Raw genomic sequence first — 13,414 nt, forward strand, 5'->3', positions numbered from 1 at the left:
GCAAAGCTGTAACTCTGTGAGATGATTTCACAGAACACAAAGAAGTTTCTCAGAAAGCTTCTTTCTCTTTGTTATCGGAGGATATTTCCTTTGGCCCTATAGTCTTCAAAGGGATCCGAAATATCTGTTCTCAGATTCCACAGAAATAAGGCTAGCAAAGAGATCCACGAAATACAGATGTACCTCTGTGAGTGGAAGTCACACATCACAGAGCAGTTTCTCAGAAAGCTTCTTTCCAGATTTCATCTGAGGATATTTCCTTTTTCACCATAGCCCTCTATGGGCTTCCAAATATCACTTTGCCAATTCCACAAGAACTGTCTTTGCGAAAGGCTTCTTGAGGGGAAAGCTGTAACTCTGTGAGATGATTTCACAGAACACAAAGAAGTTTCTCAGAAATCTTCTTTCTCTTTGTTATCGGAGGATATTTCCTTTGGCCCTATAATCTTCAAAGGGATCCGAAATATCTGCTCTCAGATTCCACAGAAATAAGGCTAGCAAAGAGATCCACGAAATACAGATGTAACTCTGTGAGATGAATTAACAGAACACTAAGCAGTTTCTCAGAAAGCTTCTTTTCAGATTTCATCTGAGGATATTTCCTTTTTCACCATAGGCCTCTATGCGTTTGCAAATATCCCTTTGCCAATTCCACAAGAACTGTCTTAGCGAAAGGCTTCTTGAGGGGAAACCTGTAACTCTGTGAGATGATTTCACAGAACCCAAAGAAGTTTCTCAGAAAGCTTCTTTCTCTTTGTTATCGGAGGATATTTCCTTTGGCCCTATAGTCTTCAAAGGGATCCGAAATATCTGTTCTCAGATTCCACAGAAATAAGGCTAGCAAAGAGATCCACGAAATACAGATTTAACTCTGTGAGTGGAAGTCACACATCACAGAGCAGTTTCTCAGAAAGCTTCTTTCCAGATTTCATCTGAGGATATTTCCTTTTTCACCATAGCCCTCTTTGGGCTTCCAAATATCACTTTGCCAATTCCACAAGAACTGTCTTAGCGAAAGGCTTCTTGAGGGGAAAGCTGTAACTCTGTGAGATGATTTCACAGAACACAAAGAAGTTTCTCAGAAAGCTTCTTTCTCTTTTTTATCGGAGGATATTTCCTTTGGCCCTATAGTCTTCAAAGGGATCCGAAATATCTGTTCTCAGATTCCACAGAAATAAGGCTAGCAAAGAGATCCACGAAATACAGATGTAACTCTGTGAGATGAATTAACAGAACACTAAGCAGTTTCTCAGAAAGCTTCTTTCCAGATTTCATCTGAGGATATTTCCTTTTTCAACATAGGCCTCTATGGGCTTCCAAATATCCCTTTGCCAATTCCACAAGAACTGTCTTAGCGAAAGGCTTCTTGAGGGGAAACCTGTAACTCTGTGAGATGATTTCACAGAACCCAAAGAAGTTTCTCAGAAAGCTTCTTTCTCTTTGTTATCGGAGGATATTTCCTTTGGCCCTATAGTCTTCAAAGGGATCCGAAATATCTGTTCTCAGATTCCACAGAAATAAGGCTAGCAAGGAGATCCACGAAATACAGATGTAACTCTGTGAGTGGAAGTCACACATAACAGAGCAGTTTCTCAGAAAGCTTCTATCCAGATTTCAACTTAGGATATTTCCTTTTTCACCATAGCCCTCTATGGGCTTCCAAATATCCCTTTGCCAATTCCACAAGAACTGTCTTAGCGAAAGGCTTCTTGAGGGGAAAGCTGTAACTCTGTGAGATGATTTCACAGAACACAAAGAAGTTTCTCAGAAAGCTTCTTTCTCTTTGTTATCGGAGGATATTTCCTTTGGCCCTATAATCTTCAAAGGGATCCGAAATATCTGTTCTCAGATTCCACAGAAATAAGGCTAGAAAAGAGATCCACGAAATACAGATGTAACTCTGTGAGATGAATTAACAGAACACTAAGTAGTTTCTCAGAAAGCTTCTTTCCAGGTTTCATCTGAGGGTATTTCCTTTTTCAACATAGGCCTCTATGGGCTTCCAAATATCCCTTTGCCAATTCCACAAGACCTGTCTTAGCGAAAGGCTTCTTGAGGGGAAAGCTGTAACTCTGTGAGATGATTTCACAGAACACAATGAAGTTTCTCAGAAACCTTCTTTCTCTTTGTTATCAGAGGATATTTCCTTTGGCCCTATAGTCTTCAAAGGGATCCGAAATATCTGTTCTCAGATTCCACAGAAATAAGGCTAGCAAAGAGAACCACGAAATACAGATGTAACTCTGTGAGATGAATTAACAGAACACTAAGCAGTTTCTCAGAAAGCTTCTTTCCAGATTTCATCTGAGGATATTTCCTTTTTCACCATAGCCCTCTATGGGCTTCCAAATATCCCTTTGCCAATTACACACGAACTGTCTTAGCGAAAGGCTTCTTGAGGGGAAAGCTGTAACTCTGTGAGATGATTTCACAGAACACAAAGAAGTTTCTCAGAAAGCTTCTTTCTCTTTTTTATCAGAGGATATTCCTTTGGCCCTATAGTAATCAAAGGGATCCAAAATATCTGTTCTCAGATTCCACAGAAATAAGGCTAGCAAAGAGATCCACGAAATACAGATGTAACTCTGTGAGTGGAAGTCACACATCACAGAGCAGTTTCTCAGAAAGCTTCTTTCCAGATTTCATCTGAGGATATTTCCTTTTTCACCATAGCCCTCTATGTACTTCCAAATATCACTTTGCCAATTCCACAAGAACTGTCTTTGCGAAAGGCTTCTTGAGGGGAAAGCTGTAACTCTGGGAGATGATTTCACAGAACACAAAGAAGTTTCTCAGAAAGCTTCTTTCTCTGTGTTATCGGAGGATATTTCCTTTGGCCCTATAGTCTTCAAAGGGATCCGAAATATCTGTTCTCAGATTCCACAGAAATAAGGCGAGCAAAGAGATCCAAGAAACACAGATGTAACTCTGTGAGATGAATTAACAGAACACTAAGCAGTTTCTCAGAAAGCTTCTTTCCAGATTTCATCTGAGGATATTTCCTTTTTCACCATAGGCCTCTATGGGCTCCCAAATATCCCTTTGCCAATTCCACAAGAACTGTCTTAGCGTAAGGCTTCTTGAGGGGAAAGCTGTAACTCTGTGAGATGATTTCACAGAACACAAAGAAGTTTCTCAGAAAGCTTCTTTCTCTTTGTTATCTGAGGATATTTCCTTTGGCCCTATAGTCTTCAAAGGGATCCGAAATATCTGTTCTCAGATTCCACAGAAATAAGGCTAGCAAAGAGATCCACGAAATACAGATGTAACTCTGTGAGTGGAAGTCACACATCACAGAGCAGTTTCTCAGAAATCTTCTTTCCAGATTTCATCTGAGGATATTTCCTTTTTCACCATAGCCCTCTATGGGCTTCCAAATATCACTTTGCCAATTCCACAAGAACTGTCTTAGCGAAAGGCTTCTTGAGGGGAAAGCTGTAACTCTGTGAGATGATTTCACTGAACACAAAGAAGTTTCTCAGAAAGCTTCTTTCTCTTTGTTACCGTAGGATATTTCCTTTGGTCCTATACTCTTCAAAGGGATCTGAAATATCTGTTCTCAGATTCCACAGAAATAAGGCTAGCAAAGAGATCCACGAAATACACATGTAACTCTGTGAGATGAATTAACAGAACACTAAGCAGTTTCTCAGAAAGCTTCTTTCCAGATTTCATCTGAGGATATTTCGTTTTTCACCTTAGCCCTCTATGGGCTTCCAAATATCCCTTTGCCAATTCCACAAGAACTGTATTAGCGAAAGGCTTCTTGAGGGGAAAGCTGTAACTCTGTGAGATGATTTCACAGAACACAAAGAAGTTTCTCAGAAAGCTTCTTTCTCTTTGTTATCGGAGGATATTTCCTTTGGCCCTATAATCTTCAAAGGGATCCGAAATATCTGTTCTCAGATTCCACAGAAATAAGGCTAGCAAAGAGATCCACGAAATACAGATGTACCTCTGTGAGTGGACGTCACACATCACAGAGCAGTTTCTCAGAAAACTTCTTTCCAGATTTCATCTGAGGATATTTCCTTTTTCACCATAGCCCTCTACGGGCTTCCAAATATCACTTTGCCAATTCCACAAGAACTGTCTTAGCGAAAGGCTTCTTGAGGGGAAAGCTGTAACTCTGTGAGATGATTTCACAAAACACAAAGAAGTTTCTCAGAAAGCTTCTGTCTCTTTGTTATCGGAGGATATTTCCTTTGGCCCTATAATCTTCAAAGGGATCCGAAATATCTGTTCTCAGATTCCACAGAAATAAGGCTAGCAAAGAGATCCACGAAATACAGATGTAACTCTGTGAGATGAATTAACAGAACACTAAGCAGTTTCTCAGAAAGCTTCTTTCCAGATTTCATCTGAGGATATTTCCTTTTTCAACATAGGCCTCTATGGGCTTCCAAATATCCCTTTGCCAATTCCACAAGAACTGTCTTAGCGAAAGGCTTCTTGAGGGGAATGCTGTAACTCTGTGAGATGATTCCACAGAACACAAAGAAGTTTCTCAGAAAGCTTCTTTCTCTTTGTTATCGGAGGATATTTCCTTTGGCCCTATAGTCTTCAAAGGGATCCGAAATATCTGTTCTCAGATTCCACAGAAATAAGGCTAGCAAGGTGATCCACGAAATACAGATGTAACTCTGTGAGTGGAAGTCACACATCACAGAGCAGTTTCTCAGAAAGCTTCTTTCCAGATTTCATCTGAGGATATTTCCTTTTTCACCATAGCCCTCTATGGGCTTCCAAATATCACTTTGCCAATTCCACAAGAACTGTCTTAGCGAAAGGCTTCTTGAGGGGAAAGCTGTAACTCTGTGAGATGATTTCACAGAACACAAAGAAGTTTCTCAGAAAGCTTCTTTCTCTTTGTTACCGGAGGATATTTCATTTGGTCCTATAGTCTTCAAAGGGATCCGAAATATCTGTTCTCAGATTCCAGAGAAATAAGGCTAGCAAAGAGAACCACGAAATACAGATGTAACTCTGTGAGATGAATTAACAGAACACTAAGCAGTTTCTCAGAAAGCTTCTTTCCAGATTTCATCTGAGGATATTTCCTTTTTCACCATAACCCTCTATGGGCTTCCAAATATCCCTTTGCCAATTCCACAAGAACTGTCTTAGCGAAAGGCTTCTTGAGGGGAAAGCTGTAACTCTGTGAGATGATTTCACAGAACACAAAGAAGTTTCTCAGAAAGCTTCTTTCTCTTTGTTATCGGAGGATATTTCCTTTGGCCCTATAGTCTTCAAAGGGATCCGAAATATCTGTTCTCAGATTCCACAGAAATAAGGCTAGCAAGGAGATCCACGAAATACAGATGTAACTCTGTGAGTGGAAGTCACACATCACAGAGCAGTTTCTCAGAAAGCTTCTTTCCAGATTTCATCTGAGGATATTTCCTTTTTCACCATAGCCCTCTATGGACTTCCAAATATCACTTTGCCAATTCCACAAGAACTGTCTTTGCGAAAGGCTTCTTGAGGGGAAAGCTGTAACTCTGTGAGATGATTTCACAGAACACAAAGAAGTTTCTCAGAAAGCTTCTTTCTCTTTGTTATCGGAGGATATTTCCTTTGGCCCTATAGTCTTCAAAGGGATCCAAAATATCTGTTCTCAGATTCCACAGAAATAAGGCTAGCAAGGAGATCCACGAAATACAGATGTAACTCTGTGAGTGGAAGTCACACATCACAGAGCAGTTTCTCAGAAAGCTTCTTTCCAGATTTCATCTGAGGATATTTCCTTTTTCACCATAGCCCTCCATTGGCTTCCAAATATCACTTTGCCAATTCCACAAGAACTGTCTTTGCGAAAGGCTTCTTGAGGGGAAAGCTGTAACTCTGTGAGATGATTTCACAGAACACAAAGAAGTTTCTCAGAAAGCTTCTTTCTCTTTGTTATCGGAGGATATTTCCTTTGGCCCTATAATCTTCAAAGGGATCCGAAATATCTGTTCTCAGATTCCACAGAAATAAGGCTAGAAAAGAGATCCACGAAATACAGATGTAACTCTGTGAGATGAATTAACAGAACACTAAGTAGTTTCTCAGAAAGCTTCTTTCCAGATTTCATCTGAGGGTATTTCCTTTTTCAACATAGGCCTCTATGGGCTTCCAAATATCCCTTTGCCAATTCCACAAGACCTGTCTTAGCGAAAGGCTTCTTGAGGGGAAAGCTGTAACTCTGTGAGATGATTTCACAGAACACAATGAAGTTTCTCAGAAAGCTTCTTTCTCTTTGTTATCGGAGGATATTTCCTTTGGCCCTATAGTCTTCAAAGGGATCCGAAATATCTGTTCTCAGATTCCACAGAAATAAGGCTAGCAAGGAGATCCACGAAATACAGATGTAACTCTGTGAGTGGAAGTCACATATCACAGAGCAGTTTCTCAGAAAGCTTCTTTCCAGATTTCAACTTAGGATATTTCCTTTTTCACCATAGCCCTCTATGGGCTTCCAAATATCACTTTGCCAATTCCACAAGAACTGTGTTAGCGAAAGGCTTCTTGAGGGGAAAGCTGTATCTCTGTGAGATGATTTCACAGAACACAAAGAAGTTTCTCAGAAAGCTTCTTTCTCTTTGTTACCGGAGGATATTTCCTTTGGTCCTATAGTCTTCAATGGGATCCGAAATATCTGTTCTCAGATTCCACAGAAATAAGGCTAGCAAAGAGAACCACGAAATACAGATGTAACTCTGTGAGATGAATTAACAGAACACTAAGCAGTTTCTCAGAAAGCTTCTTTCCAGATTTCATCTGAGGATATTTCCTTTTTCACCATAGCCCTCTATGGGCTTCCAAATATCCCTTTGCCAATTACACAAGAACTGTCTTAGCGAAAGGCTTCTTGAGGGGAAAGCTGTAACTCTGTGAGATGATTTCACAGAACACAAAGAAGTTTCTCAGAAAGCTTCTTTCTCTTTTTTATCGGAGGATATTCCTTTGGCCCTATAGTAATCAAAGGGATCCAAAATATCTGTTCTCAGATTCCACAGAAATAAGGCTAGCAAAGAGATCCACGAAATACAGATGTAACTCTGTGAGTGGAAGTCACACATCACAGAGCAGTTTCTCAGAAAGCTTCTTTCCAGATTTCATCTGAGGATATTTCCTTTTTCACCATAGCCCTCTATGTACTTCCAAATATCACTTTGCCAATTCCACAAGAACTGTCTTTGCGCAAGGCTTCTTGAGGGGAAAGCTGTAACTCTGGGAGATGATTTCACAGAACACAAAGAAGTTTCTCAGAAAGCTTCTTTCTCTGTGTTATCGGAGGATATTTCCTTTGGCCCTATAGTCTTCAAAGGGATCCGAAATATCTGTTCTCAGATTCCACAGAAATAAGGCGAGCAAAGAGATCCAAGAAACACAGATGTAACTCTGTGAGATGAATTAACAGAACACTAAGCAGTTTCTCAGAAAGCTTCTTTCCAGATTTCATCTGAGGATATTTCCTTTTTCACCATAGGCCTCTATGGGCTCCCAAATATCCCTTTGCCAATTCCACAAGAACTGTCTCAGCGTAAGGCTTCTTGAGGGGAAAGCTGTAACTCTGTGAGATGATTTCACAGAACACAAAGAAGTTTCTCAGAAAGCTTCTTTCTCTTTGTTATCGGAGGATATTTCCTTTGGCCCTATAGTCTTCAAAGGGATCCGAAATATCTGTTCTCAGATTCCACAGAAATAAGGCTAGCAAAGAGATCCACGAAATACAGATGTAACTCTGTGAGTGGAAGTCACACATCACAGAGCAGTTTCTCAGAAATCTTCTTTCCAGATTTCATCTGAGGATATTTTCTTTTTCACCATAGCCCTCTATGGGCTTCCAAATATCACTTTGCCAATTCCACAAGAACTGTCTTAGCGAAAGGCTTCTTGAGGGGAAAGCTGTAACTCTGTGAGATGATTTCACTGAACACAAAGAAGTTTCTCAGAAAGCTTCTTTCTCTTTGTTACCGTAGGATATTTCCTTTGGTCCTATACTCTTCAAAGGGATCCGAAATATCTGTTCTCAGATTCCACAGAAATAAGGCTAGCAAAGAGATCCACGAAATACACATGTAACTCTGTGAGATGAATTAACAGAACACTAAGCAGTTTCTCAGAAAGCTTCTTTCCAGATTTCATCTGAGGATATTTCCTTTTTCACCTTAGCCCTCTATGGGCTTCCAAATATCCCTTTGCCAATTCCACAAGAACTGTATTAGCGAAAGGCTTCTTGAGGGGAAAGCTGTAACTCTGTGAGATGATTTCACAGAACACAAAGAAGTTTCTCAGAAAGCTTCTTTCTCTTTGTTATCGGAGGATATTTCCTTTGGCCCTATAGTCTTCAAAGGGATCCGAAATATCTGTTCTCAGATTCCACAGAAATAAGGCTAGCAAAGAGATCCACGAAATACAGATGTACCTCTGTGAGTGGACGTCACACATCACAGAGCAGTTTCTCAGAAAACTTCTTTCCAGATTTCATCTGAGGATATTTCCTTTTTCACCATAGCCCTCTACGGGCTTCCAAATATCACTTTGCCAATTCCACAAGAACTGTCTTAGCGAAAGGCTTCTTGAGGGGAAAGCTGTAACTCTGTGAGATGATTTCACAGAACACGAAGAAGTTTCTCAGAAAGCTTCTTTCTCTTTGTTACCGGAGGATATTTCCTTTGGTCCTATAGTCTTCAAAGGGATCCGAAATATCTGTTCTCAGATTCCACAGAAATAAGGCTAGCAAAGAGAACCACGAAATACAGATGTAACTCTGTGAGATGAATTAACAGAACACTAAGCACTTTCTCAGAAAGCTTCTTTCCAGATTTCATCTGAGGATATTTCCTTTTTCACCATAGCCCTCTATGGGCTTCCAAATATCCCTTTGCCAATTACACAAGAACTGTCTTAGCGAAAGGCTTCTTGAGGGGAAAGCTGTAACTCTGTGAGATGATTTCACAGAACACAAAGAAGTTTCTCAGAAAGCTTCTTTCTCTTTTTTATCGGAGGATATTCCTTTGGCCCTATAGTAATCAAAGGGATCCAAAATATCTGTTCTCAGATTCCACAGAAATAAGGCTAGCAAAGAGATCCACGAAATACAGATGTAACTCTGTGAGTGGAAGTCACACATCACAGAGCAGTTTCTCAGAAAGCTTCTTTCCAGATTTCATCTGAGGATATTTCCTTTTTCACCATAGCCCTCTATGTACTTCCAAATATCACTTTGCCAATTCCACAAGAACTGTCTTTGCGAAAGGCTTCTTGAGGGGAAAGCTGTAACTCTGGGAGATGATTTCACAGAACACAAAGAAGTTTCTCAGAAAGCTTCTTTCTCTGTGTTATCGGAGGATATTTCCTTTGGCCCTATAGTCTTAAAAGGGATCCGAAATATCTGTTCTCAGATTCCACAGAAATAAGGCGAGCAAAGAGATCCAAGAAACACAGATGTAACTCTGTGAGATGAATTAACAGAACACTAAGCAGTTTCTCAGAAAGCTTCTTTCCAGATTTCATCTGAGGATATTTCCTTTTTCACCATAGGCCTCTATGGGCTCCCAAATATCCCTTTGCCAATTCCACAAGAACTGTCTTAGCGTAAGGCTTCTTGAGGGGAAAGCTGTAACTCTGTGAGATGATTTCACAGAACACAAAGAAGTTTCTCAGAAAGCTTCTTTCTCTTTGTTATCTGAGGATATTTCCTTTGGCCCTATAGTCTTCAAAGGGATCCGAAATATCTGTTCTCAGATTCCACAGAAATAAGGCTAGCAAAGAGATCCACGAAATACAGATGTAACTCTGTGAGTGGAAGTCACACATCACAGAGCAGTTTCTCAGAAATCTTCTTTCCAGATTTCATCTGAGGATATTTTCTTTTTCACCATAGCCCTCTATGGGCTTCCAAATATCACTTTGCCAATTCCACAAGAACTGTCTTAGCGAAAGGCTTCTTGAGGGGAAACCTGTAACTCTGTGAGATGATTTCACTGAACACAAAGAAGTTTCTCAGAAAGCTTCTTTCTCTTTGTTACCGTAGGATATTTCCTTTGGTCCTATACTCTTCAAAGGGATCCGAAATATCTGTTCTCAGATTCCACAGAAATAAGGCTAGCAAAGAGATCCACGAAATACACATGTAACTCTGTGAGATGAATTAACAGAACACTAAGCAGTTTCTCAGAAAGCTTCTTTCCAGATTTCATCTGAGGATATTTCCTTTTTCACCTTAGCCCTCTATGGGCTTCCAAATATCCCTTTGCCAATTCCACAAGAACTGTATTAGCGAAAGGCTTCTTGAGGGGAAAGCTGTAACTCTGTGAGATGATTTCACAGAACACAAAGAAGTTTCTCAGAAAGCTTCTTTCTCTTTGTTATCGGAGGATATTTCCTTTGGCCCTATAATCTTCAAAGGGATCCGAAATATCTGTTCTCAGATTCCACAGAAATAAGGCTAGCAAAGAGATCCACGAAATACAGATGTACCTCTGTGAGTGGACGTCACACATCACAGAGCAGTTTCTCAGAGAACTTCTTTCCAGATTTCATCTGAGGATATTTCCTTTTTCACTATAGCCCTCTACGGGCTTCCAAATATCACTTTGCCAATTCCACAAGAACTGTCTTAGCGAAAGGCTTCTTGAGGGGAAAGCTGTAACTCTGTGAGATGATTTCACAGAACACAAAGAAGTTTCTCAGAAAGCTTCTTTCTCTTTGTTATCGGAGGATATTTCCTTTGGCCCTATAGTCTTCAAAGGGATCCGAAATATCTGTTCTCAGATTCCACAGAAATAAGGCTAGCAAGGTGATCCACGAAATACAGATGTAACTCTGTGAGTGGAAGTCACACATCACAGAGCAGTTTCTCAGAAAGCTTCTTTCCAGATTTCATCTGAGGATATTTCCTTTTTCACCATAGCCCTCTATGGGCTTCCAAATATCACTTTGCCAATTCCACAAGAACTGTCTTAGCGAAAGGCTTCTTGAGGGGAAAGCTGTAACTCTGTGAGATGATTTCACAGAACACAAAGAAGTTTCTCAGAAAGCTTCTTTCTCTTTGTTACCGGAGGATATTTCATTTGGTCCTATAGTCTTCAAAGGGATCCGAAATATCTGTTCTCAGATTCCACAGAAATAAGGCGAGCAAAGAGATCCAAGAAACACAGATGTAACTCTGTGAGATGAATTAACAGAACACTAAGCAGTTTCTCAGAAAGCTTCTTTCCAGATTTCATCTGAGGATATTTCCTTTTTCACCATAGGCCTCTATGGGCTCCCAAATATCCCTTTGCCAATTCCACAAGAACTGTCTTAGCGTAAGGCTTCTTGAGGGGAAAGCTGTAACTCTGTGAGATGATTTCACAGAACACAAAGAAGTTTCTCAGAAAGCTTCTTTCTCTTTGTTATCGGAGGATATTTCCTTTGGCCCTATAGTCTTCAAAGGGATCCGAAATATCTGTTCTCAGATTCCACAGAAATAAGGCTAGCAAAGAGATCCACGAAATACAGATGTAACTCTGTGAGTGGAAGTCACACATCACAGAGCAGTTTCTCAGAAATCTTCTTTCCAGATTTCATATGAGGATATTTTCTTTTTCACCATAGCCCTCTATGGGCTTCCAAATATCACTTTGCCAATTCCACAAGAACTGTCTTAGCGAAAGGCTTCTTGAGGGGAAAGCTGTAACTCTGTGAGATGATTTCACTGAACACAAAGAAGTTTCTCAGAAAGCTTCTTTCTCTTTGTTACCGTAGGATATTTGCTTTGGTCCTATACTCTTCAAAGGGATCCGAAATATCTGTTCTCAGATTCCACAGAAATAAGGCTAGCAAAGAGATCCACGAAATACACATGTAACTCTGTGAGATGAATTAACAGAACACTAAGCAGTTTCTCAGAAAGCTTCTTTCCAGATTTCATCTGAGGATATTTCCTTTTTCACCTTAGCCCTCTATGGGCTTCCAAATATCCCTTTGCCAATTCCACAAGAACTGTATTAGCGAAAGGCTTCTTGAGGGGAAAGCTGTAACTCTGTGAGATGATTTCACAGAACACAAAGAAGTTTCTCAGAAAGCTTCTTTCTCTTTGTTATCGGAGGATATTTCCTTTGGCCCTATATTCTTCAAAGGGATCCGAAATATCTGTTCTCAGATTCCACAGAAATAAGGCTAGCAAAGAGATCCACGAAATACAGAAGTACCTCTGTGAGTGGACGTCACACATCACAGAGCAGTTTCTCAGAAAACTTCTTTCCAGATTTCATCTGAGGATATTTCCTTTTTCACCATAGCCCTCTACGGGCTTCCAAATATCACTTTGCCAATTCCACAAGAACTGTCTTAGCGAAAGGCTTCTTGAGGGGAAAGCTGTAACTCTGTGAGATGATTTCACAGAACACGAAGAAGTTTCTCAGAAAGCTTCTTTCTCTTTGTTACCGGAGGATATTTCCTTTGGTCCTATAGTCTTCAAAGGGATCCGAAATATCTGTTCTCGGATTCCACAGAAATAAGGCTAGCAAAGAGAACCACGAAATACAGATGTAACTCTGTGAGATGAATTAACAGAACACTAAGCAGTTTCTCAGAAAGCTTCTTTCCAGATTTCATCTGAGGATATTTCCTTTTTCACCATAGCCCTCTATGGGCTTCCAAATATCCCTTTGCCAATTCCACAAGAACTGTCTTAGCGAAAGGCTTCTTGAGGGGAAAGCTGTAACTCTGTGAGATGATTTCACAGAACACAAAGAAGTTTCTCAGAAAGCTTCTTTCTCTTTGTTATCGGAGGATATTTCCTTTGGCCCTATAGTCTTCAAAGGGATCCGAAATATCTGTTCTCAGATTCCACAGAAATAAGGCTAGCAAGGAGATCCCCGAAATACAGATGTAACTCTGTGAGTGGAAGTCACACATCACAGAGCAGTTTCTCAGAAAGCTTCTTTCCAGATTTCATCTGAGGATATTTCCTTTTTCACCATAGCCCTCTATGGACTTCCAAATATCACTTTGCCAATTCCACAAGAACTGTCTTTGCGAAAGGCTTCTTGAGGGGAAAGCTGTAACTCTGGGAGTTGATTTCCCAGAACACAAAGAAGTTTCTCAGAAAGCTTCTTTCTCTTTGTTATCGGAGGATATTTCCTTTGGCCCTATAGTCTTCAAAGGGATCCGAAATATCTGTTCTCAGATTCCACAGAAATAAGGCTAGCAAAGAGATCCACGAAATACAGATGTAACTATGTGAGATGAATAAACAGAACACTAAGCAGTTTCTCAGAAAGCTTCTTTCCAGATTTCAGCTGAGGATATTTCCTTTTTCACCTTAGCCCTCTATGGGCTTCCAAATATCCCTTTGCCAATTCCACAAGAACTGTCTTAGCGAAAGGCTTCTTGAGGGCAAAGCTGTAACTCTGTGAGATGATTTCACAGAACACAA

This window comes from Macaca mulatta, chromosome 17 (assembly GCF_049350105.2).
Source record: "Macaca mulatta isolate MMU2019108-1 chromosome 17, T2T-MMU8v2.0, whole genome shotgun sequence".
Taxonomy (NCBI): Eukaryota; Metazoa; Chordata; class Mammalia; order Primates; family Cercopithecidae; genus Macaca; species Macaca mulatta.